Raw genomic sequence first — 23,921 nt, 5'->3', positions numbered from 1 at the left:
TACCCATAAAACCATCCCCCAATCACGCTGATCACAACCATCACCCCCAAAAGTTTTCTCCTGCTTCTTTGTAGGCCCTCCCTTCTGCTCGTCTCCACCCCGGTCCCCAACAACCACTGAGCTGCTCTCTGCCTGAGTCAGGTAGACAGGAATAATGGCCCCACCAGAGACAAAGATGCCCAAGTCCTAACACTCCCCCCGCCCCACACACACACCGCAAAGCTTTGAATATGTTACCTTATATGGCGAACAGACTTTGCAGGTGAGGTCTTCCCAGGCCCAGTGTAATCGCAAGGGTCCTTATAAGGGAAAGAGGGAGGGAAGCAGGAGGGTCAGGGTCAAAGAAGGGGAAGTGATGACAGAAGCAGCATTGGAATCAGTGAGAGGTTTAAAGACTCCACTGCTGGCTTTGAAGAGGTAGGAAGTGGGGCGCTTGGGTGGCTCAGTAGGTTAAGTGTCCGACTTCGGCTCAGGTCATGATCTCACGGTCCATGAGTTCGAGCTCCGCATCGGGCTCTGTGCTGACAGTTCAGAGCCTGGAGCCTGCTTCAGATTCTGTGCCTCCCTCTCTCTCTGACCCTCCCCCGTTCATGCTGTCTGTCTCTCTCTGTCTCAAAAATAAATAAACATTAAAAAAAAAATTTGAAGAGGTAGGAAGCAGCCGCAAGCCAAGGAGTGCAAGTTTAGTTGCTGGAAAAGGCAAGGAGATGGATTTTCCCCTAGACCTTCCAGAAGGACACAGGCCTTGCATCCTGCAACAATGTCATGTGCAGTATGATTTCAGCTCAGTGAGATCCCATGTGATGGGCTAATTGCCCTCAAAACTATGCAGTCCTGATTTCTGTCACCTATGAATGTTCCCTCATATGACAAAAGAGATTTCACAGTTATAAGGAAATTACAAATCTTGACATGGGAAGATTATCCGGGATTATTTGGGTGAGCCTTAAATGTAATCACAAGTGTTCTTATAAGAGGGAGGCAAGGGTGAGGGGAAATGGGAGATACAGATTTCCCGTTATGGAGTGAATAAGTCACAGGGATGAAAGCTACGGCATAGGGAACACAGTCAATGATACTGTAATAGTGTTGCATGGTGACAGGTTGTGGTGAGCACAGTATAACGTACAGACTTGTCCAATGTCGTACATCTGGCTAATGTAACATTGTGTGTCAACTACACTTCAATTTAAAAAAAAAGGAAAGAAAAAGGGAGGCAGAGGGACATTTTACTGTGGAAGAGGAGAAGGTGATAAGCTGTGGGGAGCAGGGAGATCAGTGATGTGTTTGAAGGACAGGGCCACACAACCAAATAATGCTGATGGGTCACTTGAAGCCAAAAAAGGGCAAGAGAGTGGATTCTCCCCTCAGAGCCTCCAGGAGGGACCGGCCCTGCCAACATCTTGATGTTAGCCCAAAGTAAAACTAATTTTGGATTTCTGATCTCTACATCTGTAAGAGAATAAATCTGTGTTGTTCTAAGTGGCCATGTTTGTGGCAATTTGTTACAGCAGCAGTAGAAAACTAATACACATTTTTGCAGATGTAAAATGAGAATGATATATCATTTCTGGGGGTATAGTAATATTAAAGAATTTAGTTTGTAGCAGATGGCATTCTTTTCCTAAAATGCCAGTTGTGTCTTTCTCCTCAATGCTGAAAGCAGGTGGTCTTTGGCATGCCTTTAATTATACTTCCCAGCAGTGGCAATATTAGCAGGAAAAGATGTGTTTGTCTCATAGGAACTCTGGTGGGATGACCATGGGGAATATGAGCCTATTCTGGGGAACGATGGTAAGACATGACTGATTGTAGTCCAGGATCAATAACCCCACAGAGCTGATCCCTGGATAGAGAGGGCGATAGATAGGACACCACCAAGGGGAGTGGATTATGGAGAAGGGTTTTCTTTTAAAATGTACGTTTTGGGGAGCGTCTGGGTGGCTCAGTCGGTTGAGTGTCCAACTTTGGCTCAGGTCATGATCTTGCGGTTTGTGAGTTTGAGCCCCACGTCGGGCTCTGTGCTGACAGCTCAGAGCCTGGAGCCTGTTTCAGATTCTGTGTCTCCCTCTCTCTGCCCCTCCCCCATTCATGCTGTCTGTCTCTCTCTCAAAAATAAATAAACCTATTAAAAAATAAAATAAAATGTACATTTTGGGGCACCTGGTGGCTCCGTCGGTTGAGCATCCAACTTCCGCTCGGGTCACGATCCCACGGCTGGTGGGTTCGGGTGCTGTGTGTGGCTCTGTGCTGACGGCTCGGAGCGTGCTTTGGATTCTGTGTCTCCCTGTCTCTTTGGTCCTGCCTCTCCTCTATCTCTCTGTCTCTGTCTCTCTCTCTCAAAAATAAATAAACATTAAAAAAATTTTAATGTACGTTTTAATATTATCCAGGTAAGGTGAGATCAACACATAAGACTGCCATTGAAAACACTGTTGGTTAGCCATGGTTGCCAGGAGGAGGAGACCCTGCGTACTGCAGTGGCCACATGGGGAAGCACCAGGTTCAGTTAGGAGATGAAGCAGTGGGAAGGCAATGTGAGCAGAGCTTTTATTGTGGTTTCCATAGGAAGGGACAGGCAAAGCAGAGTAAGCAGGTTCAGGATGGGTTAGTTTGAGTAATTTCAACAGGCTCTGGGGTATAGGGGATGTCCCAAGTTGTCTGGTTCCTGACCTTGGGGTAGTCAGGGCAGGGAAATTAAGCCTGGAGCATGAGACCCAGAGAGGAGAGATGTAGAGGGTGATGGGGGTGGGGTGGGAGTGGGGCAAGCTCTGGACTGGTTAGCTTGCTTATGAAAGGCAGACTCCCAGGCAAGTTGTTTGCCATATGTGGGAGTCAGGCCCCAGACACTAAAGCAGCAAGAACACAGAAATTAAGAAAATATAGTTAGTACAATTTTCTGGATGGCCATCCCAGATGGATTATGTAGACGTCAGGAGTGATTCAGTGGAGGTCATAACTAGATGCTGAAGGAATTGGGATTGGGCTTTAAAGTTCACCACCATTTAGTGAAATAGTAGGGAAGAGGTAACAGGTATTTCTTATTGGAAGACAAATAACTTCTCAGAGAGGAACAGTTGGGCTGAGAGGGTCACTGGCAGCATAGGATGTGATCAACAGTGTTGGCTGGTTACTCAGTTCGGTTCCCAACCCCCTTTTCTTTTGTCACCTCCCCCTACAGATTCTAGAAAGTCAGATGCTTGCTTTCCCACATTCCTTACAGATAGAGGTGGCCGTGAGACTAAGTTCTGACAGATGGGACAATCGGGGACATGTGTTGTGAAGTTTCTGGGGAGGATTTTTCTTCCTGAATAAAAAGAAAAAGCCTCCCGAGGAGAACACCTTTTCCTCTATTTACGGTTTCCTGCCTTTGTGATTCCTGGGGTTGTGGCAACCATTTTGTGGCTATGAGGCAACATGTAAGAAAATTTAAAACCAACATGTTCAGGAAGGCAGAGCAGAAGAATGGTAAGGACTAGGGTCCTTGCTGTCATCCTTGAGTTAGAAAACCAGTTCTGAGACTGCCTACATCTATACTTTGAGTTAATTAGTACAAAATACCCATGTGGTTTAAGCCATTGTAAATTGAGTTTGCTGTTACTTACAGCCGCAAGCATTCCTTACTGATACAGAGGGTTTATGTCAGATAACAGTAGGACAAATGCTTATGTCATGTTGGAGGAGTGGTTCATCACCAGGGTCCTAAATTTACTTTCTGGCATTTTAATCTTACTAGTCTAAGTGAAATTTTGGTCCATTGGTGTATCAGGTAGTATATCGGCAAGAAACAATTGGAATGTTCAGAAGGGATGTTTGGAGAGAGTGAAAGGGATTATCATAAAGGTGGAGTCTGAATCAAGGGAGACTAATAGAGGATGGTGAAGTACCCCAGGTCTAGATATGATAAATCAGGAAAACCATACATCCTGAAAGAGGCAGGGGAGGGAATGGGTCCCAGAACTCAGTGAGTGCTGAGCTGTAGGAGAAGAGCCATGGCCTTTGGTGGAGTATAAACCTACTGTCACCCCACAGACCACAGGGAAGCAGCCTGGGGAACAAATGCCTTGATCTCTCTCTCAGCCCACCCTGCAGACTCCTGCCAGTGCCTCCCATTGGCTGAACTCTGCCACAGACAGATAGCCAGGGAGCTGGGAGATGCAAGCTGGACACGTCAGCAAAAAGCATCTGTGTGTGGGGGGAGGGTCGTACACACACCTTTTAGAGCTAGAGGAGCAAACAGAGAATCGTCAGAATTAGATTGTACCCCTGGTTTGTGTTGATACCATTTTTTTGCATCTTCTAAGCCACTCATTCCAGCACCGAGACTCCTGAACTACCTAAGTCACGTTGCCTTCTCGGGAAATCAAAACCCTTACTTCCAAATACCTTTTGAGTTCCAGAACATGGCTGGGTAACTAAGAGTATGCTAAGTCTCAGTCACAGGGACTTTCTCAGATGGGGAAACCGAGTTAAAAGCAATGGTTATCTCTTGGCCTCCTGTCAGGTACCTGTGGCCTCTGCTGGCATTGGGCTGCGTGTTCCTTCTAGTCATCAGCACTGAGGAGAGTGGTTCCTCAGGAGGGAGAAGCAGTAGCTTCTTTGCCTCTTTCTGAGCTCTGTTACTGAGAACATATTTTACCTCATTACTATCCCATTTTGAAGAGGAGGAAGCAATTACATGGGCGTAGAGATTATCCCCTAAAATAACAAAAGTACAATAAGAATGAGGACTTGGGATTTCCTGCTTGTCATAGCATTTCCCTGAACATTGTGGGGTGCCCTATTAAATATGACTATTAAATCAATGGCTCATGGGGTTGAGTAATTCATCAGCTGTGATACTCTAGTGTAGGCTTTGGGAAGGATTCTGAAACTCGTGGAAAACTGACCTTCAGAGCAGTAGAGTGGCTTAACATCATGTCCTAATGTTATAGGCACATTAAAGGGGATTTTAATGTTTTTCTCCTCAAAATTAAAATGGTAATATGTGCACCTGCTTAAAATTCAGACAGTACAAAAGGCAATACATTGATGTGTCAGTTCAATGGTATTCAATTCTTCTTCCCAAAGGCAGCTACTGCGATGGGTTCCTATACAGCATTCTCCGATATTCGAGGCAGGTAAGATCATATATGTATTCTTTTTTTTTTTTAATGTCTTTATTTATTTTTGAGACAGAGAGAGACAGAGCATGGGCAGGGGAGGGGCAGAGAGTGGGAGACACAGAATCAGAAGCAGTCTCCAGGCTCTGAGCTGTCAGCACAGATCCTGATGCTGGGCTCAAACTCACGGACAGCGAGATCATGACCTGAGCCGAAGTTGGACACTTAACTGACTGAGCCACCCATGTGCCCCTCTTTTTTTTTTAAAGGCAACTTCCTACCTCCCCCCCCCCCTTTTTAATGTTTATTTATTTTTGAGAGTGTGCACAAGCAGGGGAGGGGAAGAGGGAGAAGGAGACAGAGTATCCAAAGCGGGCTCTGTGCTGACAGCAGAGAGACCGATGAGGGCTTGAACTCACAAACCATGAGATTATGACCTGAGCTGAAGCTGAAGTCAGACACTTAACAGACTGAGCCACCCAGGTGCCCATATATGTATTCTTTTAAAAAGCTAACATTTACTTGTTGGGATGAGCACTGGGTGTTGTAAGGAAACCTATTTGACAATAAATTTCATATTAAAAAATAAATGGATAAACTCAAGCACAAAGTAATGATGATTACATTAAATGTAAATGGTCTGCAAACTCCAAAAAAAAAAAAAAAAAAAGCTAACATTTACTTAGCTTTTGTGTTTTGTCTGTAGTGAATGCTGTTGGTGCCCATTCCAGATGGGTCACCCATCCCCCTGCTGTTGTGAGCAATGGTTCCTAGTGGCTCACAGCTTCCCCTTTTCTGCAAGGACTCCCGTCAGCCTGATAGGAGCTGCCTTGCCCAGCTGGTTATGCACCCCCACCCTGGGGCAGCCAGCAGTCAATAACTGACTGATATGGGAATATAAATGGCTGGTCCCCTTGTCTCGAGGTCGAAAAACCTTGTGGTATAATTCGTGTTCCAGAGTACCACACACACACACACACACACAAGGGTAATTATTTGAGGTGATAGATGTGTTGGCTAAACTTATTGTGGTAATCATTTCACAATGTATGTGTATATCAGATCATCATGTTGTACACCCTAAATTTAGACATTATATGTTGATTATATCTCAGTAAAACTGGGGGGAAAAGGAGCCTTGAGACTTAGAGTTGGGATATCTGAGTAGATGCAACTTGATTCCCTCAGATTCCCTGAACCATCTATACCTGCAGAAGTGGGCCTCTCTGTGTGTTTGGAACACAGGAGCCACCCTTCCTCAAAATGGGTCAAATCTCACCCTGATCTGATAGGAGAGGTGCTTGGGCTATAAAGGAGAGAAAAGATTATATGCCACAGTGGCTGTAGGATCTAGTTCACCATGTGTGGATCATGAGTGCATTGGACTAAGGGGGTAGAAAAAAATGCTGGTTTAGGGAAATTTGCTAATAAAAGTCACATTCCCGTGACAGTATTTAACACTGTGGTAAAGACTCTTGGAACCAGTTCTAATATAGTGCTGGGGTGATTCTTAGAAACTGGGGAAAGTAATGACCACATTAAATAAAGTAGACATGCCAGAACTATCATGACAGAATGTGGACATAGGAATCAAAAAGCTTTAGAAGTAAGTGTGCTAAAATACCTTGACCAAATAAGACCAGAAACCCTTTCAGCTGACTCTGTTCTTCAGGAGGGCCTGGATGACTATTAAGGACAAATGCTTATGGTTGAAGTCAAATAGCAAATGCTCCATAGGGACACCAGCATCACTGAGAAGCTCAGCGGTGTTTGAATTCTGTAGACCAGGGCTGATGATGGAAAGTGATGTTATAGAATAGGATCCCCTAGTACAATGGAGATAACAGGATCCTAGAATAGCAGAGACCACTGTGGCAACCAGGGAGACTGACCTGAACTATGGAGCTCAATAAGAGACCACAGTATTTCTAGGGACAAGAAGTAGATGAGCAGCAAGGAAGGGTATTGCTTAATATGTAATCAGCAGAGATTAATAAAGGATGAGTGGAAGGCTGGGGTCAAACTCTCTTCAATGGCTAGCGATGATCTCTTGTCTGATTTCAAGAACTGAGCATATTCCCAGACCTACAACACATGGACTGAAGGAGAGATTGGGTGTCCATGAGGAAGGACCTGGAACAGCATGGCAAGTATATTCACATTTCTTCAGTCCTTCTCCAAGGTGATTTAGGTTTATTCCCCAGATAACCATTCACTGGGGAAAGAGGAATAGCCTGAACTTTTGAGAGATGTTGAACCCAGGGTCTAAGTTGGTGGGGATACCCAGGAGTCCAAAGCACCATCATGGGCCCCCTGTTAAAGTAGGGGCATATTGGAGTCAGATAATAAATGTTCTCTCAGGTCTGTCTCACAGTGGGTCCACCAGGTCCACTTACCAACTTGGTGATTATTTCCCTGATTTCTGAATGTGTACTTGGAATGGACATACTCAGGAGTTGACAGAGCCCTCATATTTATTGGGCGTTAACCCATAGAGTAGGAGCTAGTGTAGCAAGAAAAGCCAAACAAAGCCCCTGGAACTGCTCCCTCTCTCTCAACGAAGATGATAAACAAAAGATTCAGGGGAAAATAACATTCATGGGGGACAGACAATATTACACTTTTAGAGTCTTGCTCTAGTGCTATGTTCATTTCCTGTTTTCTGTCCCAATATATTCCAAAGAGACCTGGACCATCTGGCCATTCTACACACTACTACATTTGGTCTATCATATTGAAATTTCATGCTAGTCAGATCTGATGAGCAGAAATGCAAGTATTTTGTATGCCTTAATGAGACACATAAATTCCAAAAAGTGGATAAACCCCAGAAAAATTCAGAAGCCTGCTACATTGATTACAAATTTATATAACAGTTATTATTATAAAAATAAAAATTTTTTAAAATGTTTATTTATTTTTGAGGCAGAGAGAGACAGAGTGCAAGTGGGGGAGGGGCAGAGAGAGAGGGAGACACAGAATTTGAAACAGGCTCCAGGCTCTGAGCTGTCAGCACAGAGTCCGATGTGGGGCTCGAACCCATGAACCGTGAGATCATGACCTGAGCCAAAGTTGGATGCTTAACCAACTGAGTCACCCAGGCGCCCCCAAAAATTTTTGATATAACTTTAGACCTATGGTAGAGATGCGAAGGGAGAACTAAAATTTCTGTATGCCTTCAACCCAGATTGTCCTTAAGTTAATATCTTATATCAGTGTAGAACATATATAGAAACAAAGAAAATAACTTTGGCATGATACAATTATCTAAAGCGTAGACCTTATTTGGGTGGTAAAGTGATCCAATGGTCTAGGGCATGTCAGGACCTCTTCCAAAATCAAGGACAACTTACTGCACCTTGTATTTTTTTCCAATGAGAAAGAAGCATGACACTTGGTGGAACTCTTCAGATTGTGGAAGGTATGGCTCAGATCAAGAAAGGACTCAGCAGAATGTCTAGCCCATGCATGGTACAAGCAGCCCTGTCACTTGTGCCATACCACCTGACACATCTCATGAAACCAGAGGTATCTGTTGTGGAGGTAAGAACATGCAGGGCCCCTGGCAAGTCCCCAAACAAGAATCATGGTGCAGCCCCCTAGGGTTCTGGGGCATGGCCATGCCACCTGCGGGAGAGAGCCATGCACATTTAGAAAGCATCTCCTGGAATGCTGCTGAGCCCTGATGGAATCTGAGCATTTGACCACAGGGCAAGTGATTATGCAACTCAAACTGTCCATCATGAACTGGGCAATAAGAGATCTATCAGATCTACCAGCTCTTGAGTGTGGGTCTAGCAGCAATCTTTTAAAATGGAAGTGGTACATCCAAAATTGAATTTGAGCAGGCCCAGCAGACACACAGTAGCTGCATGAAGAGATGGCCTGGATCTCCATTTCTCCTACTACGGTTGCACCAATGCCTCTCCGTTAATCCATGGAAGTTCCCTAAACCAGATGGTAGAGAAGGAAAAACCTGAGTGTGATGAAGTTGACAGGTTTGATCTGTGGATGCAAGAGGAAAATGGACTGCTACTTCGCTGCAGACCTACTCTGGGTGAGAGTAGTCTTCCCAATGGGCACAGTTGAGGCCAGTGTGTGTAGTCATTTATTTTGTGTGGGAGAGAATTAGCTCAAGAGGATATACATGGACAAAGGCAGTGGCAAATGGCTTAGCTGGCTGGTAAGGGGCCTAGAAGGAGCAAGCTTGAAAGACTGGGGTGAAGACCTAAGGGGGTCAGCATGAATTGTGAGGACCTTTGGATCATATGCTAATTATCCCCAAAGAAATTCAGTATAGCTGGGCAGAAGGGTTAGGAGTAAGGGCATCAATGTCAGAGAGACGCACACTCAAATCCTTTACTCTGCCCCCAACCCACTGTGAGCCCCTGGGCAAGGTGCTTAACCATCCTGAGTTTCATCCTACCCCATTCATCAAAAGGGCTGACATGCTACTTGGTACACTGGCACACTTGGCACACTGAGAGTACTCAATAAATGGCAGGTAGTTGTTGCTATTCCTTTGAATATGCTCAACAATCCTATGACATAGGCACTAATAACCAGGTTTATCAGATAAGAAACAGGCCCAAGGAAATTAAGTGACTTAACCAAATTATCAGTGTACCAAGTGTCAGAAATGGGATTTATAAGATTTGTTTGGCTTCCAACCCCGTGGATGGCTTTAACACTGCACTGGAGGAACCGCACTTAGAAGTGAGGTACAAGACAAGAGCTTGCTATCAGATGAGTTCTCTCTTTCCTTTACAACAACTCAAAAAGGAAAGATTATTCTCCCTATTTTACAGATAAAGGCACTTGAGTGTCAGAGAGATTGCGTGACCTAAGGCCACATAACTAGTAAGTGGAAGAAGCTGGCATTTGAGCTTTCTTTGTACTATTTACATCTTCTCTTACTAGGGCAAGATTGGTGATGGGATTCATTTTAGGAAAATTCTATGGGGAGAATCTAAGAAAGCTGTAATTCCATCAGGGCCTGGGGTTCAAGAACGGTTTTAGCCTAGTGGACCTCATTCCTAGTGCAAAGGACCTTATTTACCAAGAGTCAATGAGTTATTACTGGGGTGATAGCCTGAAGTAGGACAAAAGTGTCTTCTATACAATTTGAACTCTTTTCTTCCTTGGTATTTACCTGACTTGTAAAGTTTATGATCAGAGATGCCCAACTATATTATAAGTTCATGAAGTTTAAGCAGTGAGCTGAGCACACAGTACAAGAGTGGCCAGTGTGGAAAGTTCCAGCAGATAAACACCACAGGAAATGTCCAGAAGGTCACTTGTACACTGTTGGAGTTCACTTATTGGAGGGGGCGGGGCCCTAATTTCCTGGATGACAGTAGCACAAATTTTCTGAGATTACAAAGAGATGGTTTGGGCTCAAGACTTGTAGTGTCCATAGTGGGACTGAGCCAGGGTGCTTGAATGCCATACTTCTTGTATTTCTCCTTCAAGTCTTTTTCCTTGTACCTTCTGTAATACTGTGCTATAATAAATATATAGTTGGTCTTTGTGCCCATTCCTAGCACAGAGTTTCTAATACCATAGTATTTTGTTGAGTGATTGGGGATAGGATGGTCTTTTGTCATTCATAACAAGCTCCTTTCTACAGGAGTTTATGCTAATGATTGACCCCTGGAGGATGGGGGCTTGTTGCCAGGAGAACCAATCATGGAACTTTCAAGCTAATTGACCTACCTTCAGGGAGGGGGAGAGGGGCTGAAGGTTGAGCTAATCAGCAATGACCAATGACTTAATCAAACACATCTATGTAATGAAATCTCCACTAAGAAACCCTAACTAATGGGGTTCTGAAAGTTTCTGGGTTGGTACCCACACTGAGGTGCTGGGAGGCTGGCATGCTTAGAGGAGCATGGAAGCTTCGTGTCCCCTCCAACCCACCCATACCTTGTCCTGTGCATCTATGTCTTCCATTTGGCTGTTCCTGAGTTTGTATCCTTGACAATAAACAGTAAATGCAAGTACTGTGAGCTGTTCTAGCAAATTAGAACTAGAGCACCGGGGTTGTGGGAATTCCTAGTTTATAGCTGGATGGTCAGAGGTACCAGAGGCCCCAACTTTTGATTGGTGTCTGAAGTGGGGGGCAGCCTTGTACGACTGACCCCTTAACCTGTGGGGTCTGCGCTAACTCTGAGTAGTTAGTAGTGAATTGAGTTACAGTGGAGGATACCCAGTTGTGTCCAGAGAGAATTGGAGAGTTGTGTGGTGTAGGAAACTCACATATGTGGTGGGTGTTGGGAGTATTTGGGGTAAAAAAAGAGCAAATACCCTCAAGATTCCAGTTTCAGTCCTTTCCTTTAGGTCCCACCTTCACCCTCAAGAAAGGCCAAAGGCTAGAAGGTGAAATAGAGAAGACACCAGGGTGATTCACTCAAGTCAGTTAATCTTTATTTAACATCTGTTGTATTCAAATACACAGAGTTCTCTTCCTCAGCTCTAGCAGTTACAGAGATGCAAAGATAAACTATTTGCATAGTCCCTGCTTTCAAAACCCAGGAGTGCCTTCAGGGTTTTTCCCCTGGTCTCTGACATCAAGAAACTTAAAAACTTGTAAGAGTTGCGTGAAAAATGGAGATCTTTTATCTAGCAATCTTATTTTAAAGCTAAAAATGAGGCCTGAGGTTATAGAGATAATTGGCAGAGTCAGCTTTTGTATTGGTGTTTACCTCTGCTGTTTCTGGTCGTTTTCTATTACAATTTTAGCACATCTTAAATACTTCCGTATTTCTGAACAAAATTGGAGAGGTTGTGAAGCCGATTTAGGAAAGGAGCTCAGGAACTTTTGATTCACAAAGAAATTGGGGGACAATTTTGCTGTATTGAAGCTCTGCATCCCAAACCTATATGTCCGTTATTATTACGCTGTAAATTTTGTGAGGACATGAACCTTGTACTTAGACAATTCATCCCCCCCATCCCGTGACGTGTTGAATAAACAAATACATAAACATACGTGAATGACTTCTGAGTGGCTGTGTGTGATGCGTGGCTATGTTTGTTATTTTTTAAGATTTTTTACTCAGTGAGTCTTTGTTGAAGGCCAGCAGGAGGAAAGCGTAGCGTGGGAAATGAAGGGGTTTAACCACAGTCCCACCATTATGGAACTTTAGAATCCTGTAGGTCAGGGGGCGGATACACCACAGTGCAAAGCGACGAGCACCTTTTACGAGGGTTAGTAACGGCTGTGGGCGCTCGGAGGAGAAGTTTCTCTAGGAGGGGGGAAATGCTGCGCCTGCCAGGGAGAACTTGGCTCTGCGCATCAGGAACCGGAGTTCTAGAACTGGTTCTACCACTGATTTGCCCCGGGACCTCGAGCTAGTAAAGTAGGCTTGTAAATTCAATTCCCCAGATTTCTGTTTTCCAGTCTGAAACTAGGGGTTGGCTGGACGATGAGATTCCCTGGGACAATGCCCTCCGTGGTTTCCTATTGCTATTGTTCCTCGCCCTTACACCGCCCCCCTCTTCGGGAGGGCCAGAAGAGGAAGAGAGCGCGGCCCCTTTAAGGGAGCCCTCGACTACGGACGCCCGGGGTGGCCCCCGCAGGGGAGCAGGGGCGGGGCGCTGGGAACCCGGGCTTCCCACGCAGCCGGGGACGCCGTCTCGTCATGGAGCTCGCAGCCAATCAGGATGGAGCCTTCCGGGACGCATTACTAGGGCGACGGGCCGGACGCCTCCCCGCTCCGGGATGAATTAGCGGCGGGTTCTGTTCGGAGGTTGTGACCCCCACGGATTCTCCAGGTCGCCCACGCGTCCCCCAAGGCGACGCTCGACGTCCTCTGCTGGTCACAGGTGGGAAGCCTGAACTATCAGGTGGGGGTTGCGCGCCGGTAAAATGGCGGCGGCGGCCGGGGGATTCCCGAGTTGGCGGAGGGGGAGCAGTCTCACGGGCTCTTCCCCTGGAGCCGAGGTTCTCCCCGGGCTGCGGCCCAGGTAACGGTCACTTGGCCAGGAACTGGGGTCCTGACGCAGGTGGCGGCGTCGCGGGCTCAGGTGAGAGGAGGCGCGGGGAAGCGATTCCAGGAGCCTGGGGACACGTCGGGGGGCTTTGGGACCGCGCGGGCCGGCTAGGCAAAGGCGAGGCGGCTGCGGGGCGAGGAGGGCCAGGTGTCCCGTTGGACCGCCCAGATTAGCGTCCAGACCTTCCTGTTCCAGATGTGAGCGGGTCTGGGAGCTGCCTCGCCCCGGACATACTCCTGTTTCGGCCACTGTGCAAAACGTCCCAAGTGGCCACCACGTGCGAGCCCTGATCTGTGTATATCCTTCAGGCGCCAGATGCCTGCCCATAGGTGCCCGAGTGGTGGTGCCACGAAAGGAAAGGTAGGCCCCAGCCAGGAGCTGCTGTCAAGCCTGATCCTTGAGGTGTTTTTAACTTCTACCTGCTCCTTAAAGAGAAGAAATAATGGTAGGGCACTCGAGATGCCTCAGGGACCTTTTGGTTCCTTTGTACTTACCTGCTTCAGGTGGGTTCCTTGGAATATTGCATCTGCCTTTGAAGCACATTAACTGTATTCCATATGCACGTGGCTGTAGACGTGGCTGAGTATTGGGATTCAGTTTAAGCCAGGGAAGTAACAAGTATGGTGAAGGGCTTTCAGAGATGAAATACTGTCTATACACGTCAGTCGCTTACTTGGGCAAAGACATGTCATGGAATATAATTAGTTGAGTTTTCAAAAAGTGTCTTAATGAAAGTCCTTTTTGCAAAACTGTTGATTTTTGAGAATAAAAGGAAATTGTCCAACTTTTAAACGTTTTTTCTTTTTTTAAGAAAAGTTTCTCTTGCCACATTTTACTTTGATGTGATAGATGAGCGTTAATTATCAAGTGACTTTTCTTTTTGATAGCAGGCTTGATTTTGCCTTGTTCTGTCATTGAGAAACACGGTAGCACTTTGTGTTTCAGCCCCAGTAGTTCTTGTCTTTTAGTGCCCACTGTGTGTCAGGTACTATGAAAGTGAGGCTTCTCCTACGTTTTAATTTGAGCTAATGGGTTAGTTCATCTGCCCCCATCTGCCTGTTGCTGACCGCCAAGAGGAAACAGTGGGGAAAACCTAAAAGACTTTTTCTTCCAAAGTGCTACCTGGAGATTTGGTCAGTTTGGCCTGGGGCTGGGGTAGGTGTGGTTTCTAGTTCTACTCTGCCAATTAAAATACATTAGGGAAATCATATAACCTCTTTGTGTCTCCTCTCTGGACCGGGCAAAGCATTTCTTGTCCAAACAAGCTCATTGTATTGTGAAGAAAACAAAACAAAACAAGGCAATGTATATATGAAAGGGGTTAAGAAAGTTAAAAATATTCAATGATAGCAGTTGACATTTATTACTATGCGGTTTCTCTGCCAAGAACCTTATTTGTGCTGACTCAGTCACCTAGCAATTTTGTGAAGTACTTTCTCATCTTGTTATACCAATGAGGAAACTGAGGCACCGAATGGAAAAACTCTGTTCTTAACTGCCATATGGTTTTCCGGTATCATACAGATTTGTTACGCGTTAAGGAGATATATAGGAACAAGTTTTTCAATGAAGTAATTTCTTTTGTGATTGTTTTGGTTATATTTTATAAAAATTGTGTTTCATTCCATTAGCATCCAACAGTGATTTATATGGTGATGACTACAGTTACTTTGGTTAAGTGGTATAGTCATCTTACTTTTGGTGCCCTTTATTTTAAAAATTATTTTAAAACAAAGAGTTGACTAATTTCTAACAGGAAGCAAAAATCAATAATTAAGGAAGATTTGGTTTTTATTAAACTCCAAAAGAATAATTTGCTGGGTGACTTTTGAGCGAAAGCTTACGTTAGGTTGGTTCATTGCTTTGATGTATTTGCATTAAGTGTTCTAGTCTCTCTAGGAAAAAAAGGATATGGAATAAAAGTAGCTTGGACATTCATTGTTTCTTTGAGCCTTTATGGAATTGCCCTGCCAAGTCTTTGGCATGTAAAGATTAATTCCTGACCTTATCATAATGGAGTACAGGGAGAAGTTTCAGGTCCAAAAGTTTGTAGACCAGTGAATAAGATAAATAACTAATGCAGTGGGAGAGGGACTCGTATAGTTGTGGTGGGTACAGAGAGCTGTGGAAACACATACAAGTTGCTTTTGTTAGGGGTGGCCGTGGCTAAGATAGGAAGAGAAGTGACTGCAGGATAAAGGAGATAGGTTTTCTAGCCAAAGGAGTTAGCAGTGGAGAGTCAGGACAAGTGAGAGTGCATTGGTGTCCAGGGGTTAGACCAGAGTTTTGCAGAAGTTGCTGAGAGAGAACCCAGCAATGATTGTGAATTCTCATCTGAGAGAGTAAGTTTATCCTGTGCCCAGTGGGACCTGTAAAACAATCTTAGTCAAGTAAGTAATATTATCAAGTTTATGTTCTGGAGAGATGATTTTGGTGACAGGGCGATACTCAGAATGTAAGGAGACCAGTTAAGGACAGTTTCCATACTCCAAGCAAGAGGTGGTGAGGGAGCGAAGCAGGGCATTTACTGGCAGACCAGAGGTCAGACAGAGTCTGCCACCACATTTTGAAGGCGGAATGGAAGATTGACTGGGTGTGAAGAATAATGGGGTGGGAGAAGGGAACCCTTGATAACCAAGTAAACAGGTGTTGGTTGTTTTGGTAACAATATGGTTGCAGATTGGAGACGTTGTTAATTTAGTGAAGGGTAGAGCAGAAAGCTCTTTGTTACTGGGTTTTGGGAGAATTGTAAACCCTTTGATGTCGTTGGGTCAATAAAGTTTAACAGAACCAGGCATATAACTTCCTCTATGCTTCTGGTTTCATAGACTACAGAAAACTTACATATCATAAAAGTCTGCAGGGTCTAGTGTGAAGGTAGATCCACTGGAGTAAAGCCATGAAAAAGGAGTGGGAAGAATCCTCGTAAGTGTGTTGGGGGTAAACTGTTAGAATAACATTTTTTCATTTATTTTTACATTAGATGTAAAAAAATTTTTTTAACGTTTTATTTGTTTTTGAGAGAGAGAGAGAGAGAGAGAGAGAGAGATTGCGAGCGGGGGAGGGGCAGAGAGAGAAGGAGACACAGAACCCGAAGCAGGCTCCAGGCCCTGAGCTGTCAGCACAGAGCCCGACGTGGGGCTCGAACTCACAAACCGTGAGATCATGACCCGAGCCGAGTCGGACGCTTAACTGACTGAGCCATCCAGGCGCCCCACATTAGGTTTTTAATATATTTGTGCAGAAGGCCATTATAATATGGAAGTAATCACAAATGAATTCTCTAGTCGTAAAAGTGATCTCCATGCAAACATTCATAACCCTAGAGTTGTCTAGCATCGGACAGTGCTAAAGTTAAAATGAGAACTTCTCTCCTTCTACACCACTAAGAGAATGAAGGGCAGGGGTGCCGGGGTGGCTCAGCCCGTTGAGTGTCTGACTTCAGCCCAGGTCATGATCTCATGGTTCATGAGACGGAGCCCCACATCCGTCTCCCTGCTGTCAGTGCAGAGCCCAATTCAGATCCTCTGTCCTCCTGCCCCTGCCCCTCCCCTGCTCTCTCTCCCTCCTTCTCCCTCAAACATAAATAAACATTAAAAAAAAAAAAAAATTAGGGGCAAAGTACAGACTGGAAGAAGAAATTTGCAATTCATATATCTGACCAAGGACTCCTACCCAAAATGTGTGTGTGTGTGTGTGTGTGTGTGTGTGTGTGTATACAATTAATAAGAAAAAGTCAATTAAAAAATATACAGAAATTTTGAACAGGCTCTTTCTACTAGAGGATCTCTGAAGGTCTGTATACAGACCTTCAGAGGAGCTCAAGGGGCGCCTGGGTAGCTCAGTAGGTTGAGCATCTGACTTCGGCTTAGGTCATGATCTCACCGTTGGTGAGTTCAAGCCCTGCATTGGGCTGCTGTCAGCCTGTCCGCACTGAGCCCGTTTTGGATCCTCTGTCTGCCTCTCTCTCTTCCCCTAACCCATTCACACTCTCTTGCTCTCAAAAAATAAATAAAACATTAAAAAAAAGAGGTGCTCAACATTATTAGTCAATAGAGAAATGGAAATTAAAGCAGTGAGCTACTACACACCTTCTAGAATGGCTGGAATCCAAGAGGAACAGATTTATATGTCTACAAAAACAAAACAAAACAAAAGTAAAAGGATGTTTGTAGAACCCTTATTTGTGGCTGCTAAAAATTAGGTAAAACCCAACGTACATTAACAGTAGAATGGACAAGTCAACTGTGGTACATTTATAAAAGGAAACATTATGAAAGCAGTTAAAGAATGAACTGCTGATACACGCGTCCACATGAATGGGTTTCGTAGACATAAGGAGCCAGACAAAAGATTGTATACCATATGATTCCTTTAAGTGAAGTCCCAAAACAGGTTCAGCTATTTCCTGGTCCTAGAAGTCGAAGCGGTGGTTCCTCCGGCAACCTTTTGGGGTATTGGAAATGTTGTGTATGTTGAGTTGGGCAGTAGTTACATGGGTGTATGTATATGTAAAAACTCAAGTTGCACACCTAAGATTTGTGCACTTTCTGTTATCCTTTAAAGAGGTGCTAGTGAGAATTGGCCATGTTAGGCTAATTAACTTGATGAGGAAAACCAGCAGGAATGATGACAAGAGAGATGCTTTGTAAGAATTTAAAAGGAGCATGAGAGGCTTCAGGGGAATAAATGATGAAATCTAGGATTTTTCTTTTGTGATAATTGTCTTGCAAAAGGCAGATGTGAAATCAAGATTGTCATATCATGCCGTTTTACAGTTTAGCCACAAGATTATGTCCCAATCCCTTATTAATTCCTTGTCCTAAGAATTAGTGCATAGTTGTGAGTGTAACCTAAATTTTGGTTAATATAAGATACATTATGCAAATAAGTTGATTTGTATTTCGTTTCATTTTTGAAGGTGGAAATTCTAATCCAGTCTCTCTTTTTCATCATTGTGAAATGTCGCTGTTTAAGAGAAATCACTGTGTGGCTTTTTCCATTCTATGCTAATTGCTCTTGGATAACGAGGACTCCTGTGATCCCTTTGGCTGCAAGGTTTTGGATAAAGTAATGGAGCTGAGAAAAGCCTGTGGTGAGTTCCCAGTAGCAGTGAGGGAAAGTTCGAAAAAGGCCTTTGTGAACTTTCAGCCATCATGTCTTTACCTGGTCCTCTCTGTCTGGCAGTGGGGACACAGGGATCCTACTGTGATAACCCCAGAGGCAGATGGAAGGCATGTCTGAGGGGCACCATCAATGAAAGCTGACCAGGGGTGATCAGCCACTTTTATCAGCAGACTTTCACAGTTGAGGTTTCTGAAAACTGAAATCGTTAACTTCCTCACTGGAAGTAGGTTGCTGCTCTGGGGACAATAAAGGGAAGACTTAAGCTACCCCTAGTTTTCCATGTCACATAAGAGCTCACCTCCATTTTATGCTTTAAAATAAGTGTATAGTTAATCCCCTTGGGAGAACTCGTGGAGCTGGTGACCTGGTAAGGACAGGTGTCACAAAGCAAATGACAGAAGTTAGGAATAAGAGAACCAGGAGGAGGAGAAGTGAGCACTGCAGCCATTCACAGCCTTCTTCGTGTGGAGAGAAGGGGATTGTTTTTGGCTCAGATATTAACTCTTTCCCTACAGGAATGTTCTGGTATCTTGGGGAAGGCAGCTTTGTCTTGGCTCTCATTATTTCTGCTGTCCTGTTGTTGTAATACAAGTGCTTTCTTAGAATTGTGTTTTTATTGCATAGCCTTTAAATAAAAATTTGCCTCTGTGGGCTTACAGAGGAAAATGATGGTAAATGGAGTGGCTTGAACACGGTAATGTTTATTTACTTAACTGGAATATTTTTGGACACTTAACCATGAACTTGGTGATGGGACACAGTTGAATAAGACACAATTCCTGTCCTTGCATTTACTGTCTAGAGGGCAGGGATAAATCAGTGCCTTCTGTACAGAGATCACTGAGATTTTTGTCACTTCTTGTCACATGTGGGTTTTCTGTGATGAAAGGTAAGCATGGCAGCTGTAAAACATGAGGTCCATAGGCAGTCTTGGTGACACTCTCTTTTAGTAGCTATTAATCGTAAAAGCTAATATTTGTTGAGTGCTTACTACATACTGGGTTCAGTCCTAAAATGCTGTTAAGTTTGTAATTCCTCTAATTCTCACAGTGTCCCCTGTAAATACTATTATAGTCTTTGTTTTACCGTCGAGGCAACTGAGGCCCAGAAAGGTTAAATGACATGGGTTTGAACCTAGGCAGTCTAGTTCCAGAGTCTGCTGTTTTGCCTGTTTTAATCTAGTTTAAATTTAAAATATACTTTATGTAAATATACTTATGTGGCTTTAAGTGTAAGAGATTATGATTTGAATAAGAGTATGCTTTGTATTACAAGTTATGCTCAAAGTTCCTGTATATCCTTGCGAACACAATTGACTAGCTGCATAGGGTGATTCTCTCTGTAATGTGGGAGTTTTAATATATTTTTTTAAATGTTTATTTTTGAGAGAGAGACACACAGAGCACAAATGGGGGAGGGGCAGAGAGAGAGGGAGACACTGAATTGGAAGCAGGCTCCAGGCTCCCAGCTGTCAGTGGAGAGCCCGATGCAGGGCTCAAACCCACGAACCGTGAGATCATGACCTGAGCCAAAGTTGGACGGTTAACCAACCTAGTCACCCAGGTGCCCCTATAATGTGGATTTTTAAATGAGACATCCTTTTGCCCTTTTCCCCTTTCGTGTGTTGTGATTATTTTGGCACTCTTTATATATATATATATATCATATATATAAAAATTTATAAACTTACACATTAACATATATATAATATATAAAAAATATATTTTAAAGTTTTTTATTTTAGGGGGAGAGAGAGAGAGAGAGCGCGTGAGTGAGCAAGAGGAAGCATGCAGGAGGGGCAGAGAGAGGGGGAGAGAGGGACTCCCAAGCAGGCTCCACACTGCCAGAGCCCAATGTGGGGCTCAAATCCATGAACGTGAGACCATGACGTGAACTGAAATAAAGAGTCAGATTCTTAACTGACTGAGCCACCTGGGTGTCCTGGCACTCTTAATACTCTTGCATGTGCCTTTATATCATTGTGAAATTCAGTAAACATACACTACTGGGTTTTTATTTCTGTGTGTACATAATGGTATTTTATGATGTAGTATTCAAACTGGAGAATTTGTGAATTACTGGACTGACATACTTGTTAATGTGAATAACTACAAATAGAAACTTAAGTTGTACTTTCTGCATGGCTGTTAATTAAGACCAATTGATTAAATTAAAAGAAGAACTATATTTGCTTTGTCCTCTGTAACAATGGGAGAGAAGTGTAGAAGCAGGATTGAAGTAATGTAGAGTAGTCTAGGGTGTGCTAGAGTAACCTTATTTTGCTGAGTTTATTTAGGGTTGGAGTGAAACCAGCCCAATTTACCTTCTCTTGCCTTCTGAGAAGAAATACCTTACAAGTCAAGTTAATCAAGACTGAATCATTGCTAGAGCCACTGTTATAAATAGTTCTTGTGTATTGAGTGGGCTAATCTTCAGGGAACTCAGGCTACATGGGACATAATTATTCCCAAAGCTATTTTTATTTCTCTTTTTATCTCAGATTTATTTAACTCTCAAAAATTAGGGGCATGAATATTCTTATTTTGAATTAAGCCCTCTAACATTGTATATGTTTTTCTCTTTTGCAGTTGTGCTTCTGACTTCGTCAGGGCATTTTCCATACATATTTGTTCGTTGTTTATAATGTTTCTAGGAGATGGGTATTTATATTAGTTTCTTGTGGTTGCTGTGATAAATACCACAAACTTGGTGGCTTAGTACATCAAAAAAATTTTTTTTCACAGTTCTGGAGGCCAGAAGTCCAAGATCAGACTCACTGGCTGATGTCAAAGTGTGGGAGGATTGTGCCACCTCCAGAGGCTCTAGGGGAAAATATGTTCCTTGCCTCTTCTAGTTTCTGGTGACTGCCTTCATTTCTTGGTTTGTGGCCACATCACTCCATTCCCTGCATCTGTGGTCACATTGCCTTTTCTTCTTCTGTATGTGGTCAGATCTTCCTCTGCCTTTCTTTTAAGTTTTTATTTTGGGGTAATTATAGAGTTACTTTCAGTTGCAAGAAGTAATACAAAAGGAACCCATGTACATTTTCCCCAAGGTAACATCTTGCAAAATTGTAGCACAATATTGCAACCAGAATATTGACATTGATACAGCCAAGACACAGAATAGTTTCACCATATGGATTCCTTATGTGGTACTTGGATAGCCACACACCCTCTTCTCTGGCAACCACTAATATGTTCTTCCTTTCTGTAATTTCTGCTATTGCAAGAATGTTATATAAGTGGAATTATACAGTGTGTAACATTTGGGGATTGTCTTTTTCTACGTAACATAATTCCGTGGAGGTTCATCTATGTTGTTGCCTGTATCAATGGTTTGTTCTTTTTTCTTGCTTCGTATTCCTTAAGATCATTAGCATTTGGTGTGGATGTATCCATTGAAGGGTATTTTGGGTTAGTTCTAGTTTTTGGCTGTTATAAATAAACGTTCACATACAGGTTTTTGTGTGGACTTGAGTTTTCATTTCACTGGGATAAATGCCCAGGAATGCAGTCGCAGGGTCATATTGTGGTTTTATAGACAAATGGGTTTGTCTCTGAACTCTCCATCCCATTGTCTATGTCTGTCCTTATGCTAGTGCCACACTGTCTTAATTACGGTTGCTTTGTGGTAAGTTTTGAAATCAGGAAGTATGAGTTCTCACTTTGTTCTTCTTTTTCAAGTTTGTGTTGTCTATTCTGGTTCCCCAACAAATCCATATGATTTAGAATCAGCTTGTCAGTTTCTGCAAAGAACTCAGCTGTGGATTTGGTAGTGATTTTTAATATATTCACTGAGTTGTACGACCATTACCACAATTAATTTTAATACATTTTCATCACCTCAAAAAGAAGCCCTCTGTTCATGAGCAGTGACGCTTCCCTAACCCCCAACCTTTCCCCTTAGAAGCATGTTCTAATCTGCTTTCTGTCTTGGTGTATTTGTCTATTCTGGACATTTCACGTAAGTGGAGTCATAGAATATGTGGTCTTTTGTGATTGGCTTCTTTCACCCAACATGTTTTCAAGGTTTGTCCATGCTGTATCATGTGTCGGTGCATCATTCCTTATGGCTGAATAATGAGCTGTTCCAAGGCATGGATAGGACACATTTTATTTATCCGTTGATCAGTTGATGAACACTTCTTGGCTATTATGAATAATGATGCCTTGAACACTCAAGTACAAGTTTTTGGGTACATGTATGTTTCAGTTGTTCTTTGGTGTTCACCTAGAACTTGAATTTCTGGGCCGTCTGGTAAACATATATTTAAATTTTGGAGGAACTGCCAGACTGTTCTCCAGGCTGTACCATTTTACAATCCCTCAGCAGTGTGTGGGTGTTCCCATTTCTCTACATCCACACCCACACTTATTATTACCTGTCTTTTTGATTATAGGGACATTATAGAGAAGTTACATTATAACATCCCAGGAGGTGTGAGGTGTTTTGATTTGCATTTCTCTGATGGCAAATGATGTCCAACATCTTTGCATGTGCTTATTAGTCGTTTGTATGTTTTCTTTGGAAAAATGTCTATTCTGATCCTTTGCCCATTAAAACATTTTTTTTTTAATGTTTATCTTTGAGAGAGAAAGCATGAGTGGGGGATGGGCAGAGAGGGGGAACAGAGGATGCGAAGCAGGCTATGTGCTGTCAGCAGCGAGACCCATGTGGGGCTTTAACTTATACACAGTGAGATCATGACCTGAGCTGAATGAAGTCAGAGGCTCAACCAACAGAGCCATCCAGGTACCCCTTGCCCATTTAAGAAATTGGGTTATTTGCTTCCTTATTACTGAGTGATACTAGTTCTTTATATATTCTAGATACAAAACCCCTTATCATATATGATAAGTTACAAAAATTTTCTCATGTAGGTTGCCTTTTCACTTGAAATGCAGTTGCTTTTTAAAATGTTTATCTTGGGGACGCCTGGGTGGCTCAGTCGGTTAAGTGTCCTACTCTTGACTTCGGCTCAGGTCATGATTTCACAGTTCATGTGTTTGAGCCCCACATCGGGCTCTGCGTTGACAGTGTGCAACCTGCTTGGGGTTCTCTCCCTCCTTCTCCCTCTGTCCCTCACCAACTTGCAGCTGCGTTCTCTCTCTCACTCACACACACTCTCTCTCTCTCAAAATAAAGGAATAAACGTTAAAAAATAGACAAAAATGTTTGTCTTGTATCTACAACTTTGTTGAACTCACTTATTAGTTCTGGGAGGTTTTTGGAGTAGATTTCTTGGGATTTTCTGTGTAAACCATCATGTCCTCTGCAAATAAAGACAGTTTTACTTCTTTTCTGTGTAGCTTTTATTTCCTTTTCCTGTCTCCTTGCATTGACTAGTATTTCCAGTACTATGTGAACTAGAATGGTGAGAGGGGACATCCTTGCCTCATTCCCAGTAATGGGGATTGTGCATTTTGTCTTCTATCATTAAGTATAATAATGTTTACTGAGGGTTTTTGTAGATTGTCATTACCCGGTTGAGGACATTCTCCTTTATTCCAGTTTTTTTCCGAGAGTTTATCGCATGAACAGGCATTGAATTTTATCAGATAATTTTTCTGTATAGATTAGTGTGGTCATGTGGATTTTTTTTTTTCAGTTTGTTAATGTGGATTACACTGATTGATTCTTGAATATTGAACTAACCACGCATCTCTGATTAAATTCAACTTTTTATGTCCTGCT

The 23,921-nt window shown here is 43.3% G+C and overlaps 1 protein-coding gene across 4 annotated transcripts in view; it reads left to right on the top strand.

Moving 5' to 3' along the window:
* Window positions 1-12,823: 12,823 nt before the first annotated feature.
* The window catches only part of LCLAT1 (lysocardiolipin acyltransferase 1), a 181,698-nt gene continuing 170,600 nt past the window's right edge, over window positions 12,824-23,921 (top strand). For 2 of the 4 annotated variants that reach the window (XM_042933322.1, XM_042933323.1), the window contains exon 1: window positions 12,824-12,929. The gene's annotated coding sequence lies outside the window, so the exon portion shown is untranslated. The other 2 variants (XM_042933325.1, XM_042933324.1) reach the window with 2 other exon arrangements.

This window comes from Panthera leo, chromosome A3 (assembly GCF_018350215.1).
Source record: "Panthera leo isolate Ple1 chromosome A3, P.leo_Ple1_pat1.1, whole genome shotgun sequence".
Lineage (NCBI taxonomy): Eukaryota > Metazoa > Chordata > Mammalia > Carnivora > Felidae > Panthera > Panthera leo.
The sequence above is the reverse complement of the archived record's forward strand: the minus strand, read 5'-3'. Positions and strand labels throughout refer to the sequence as shown.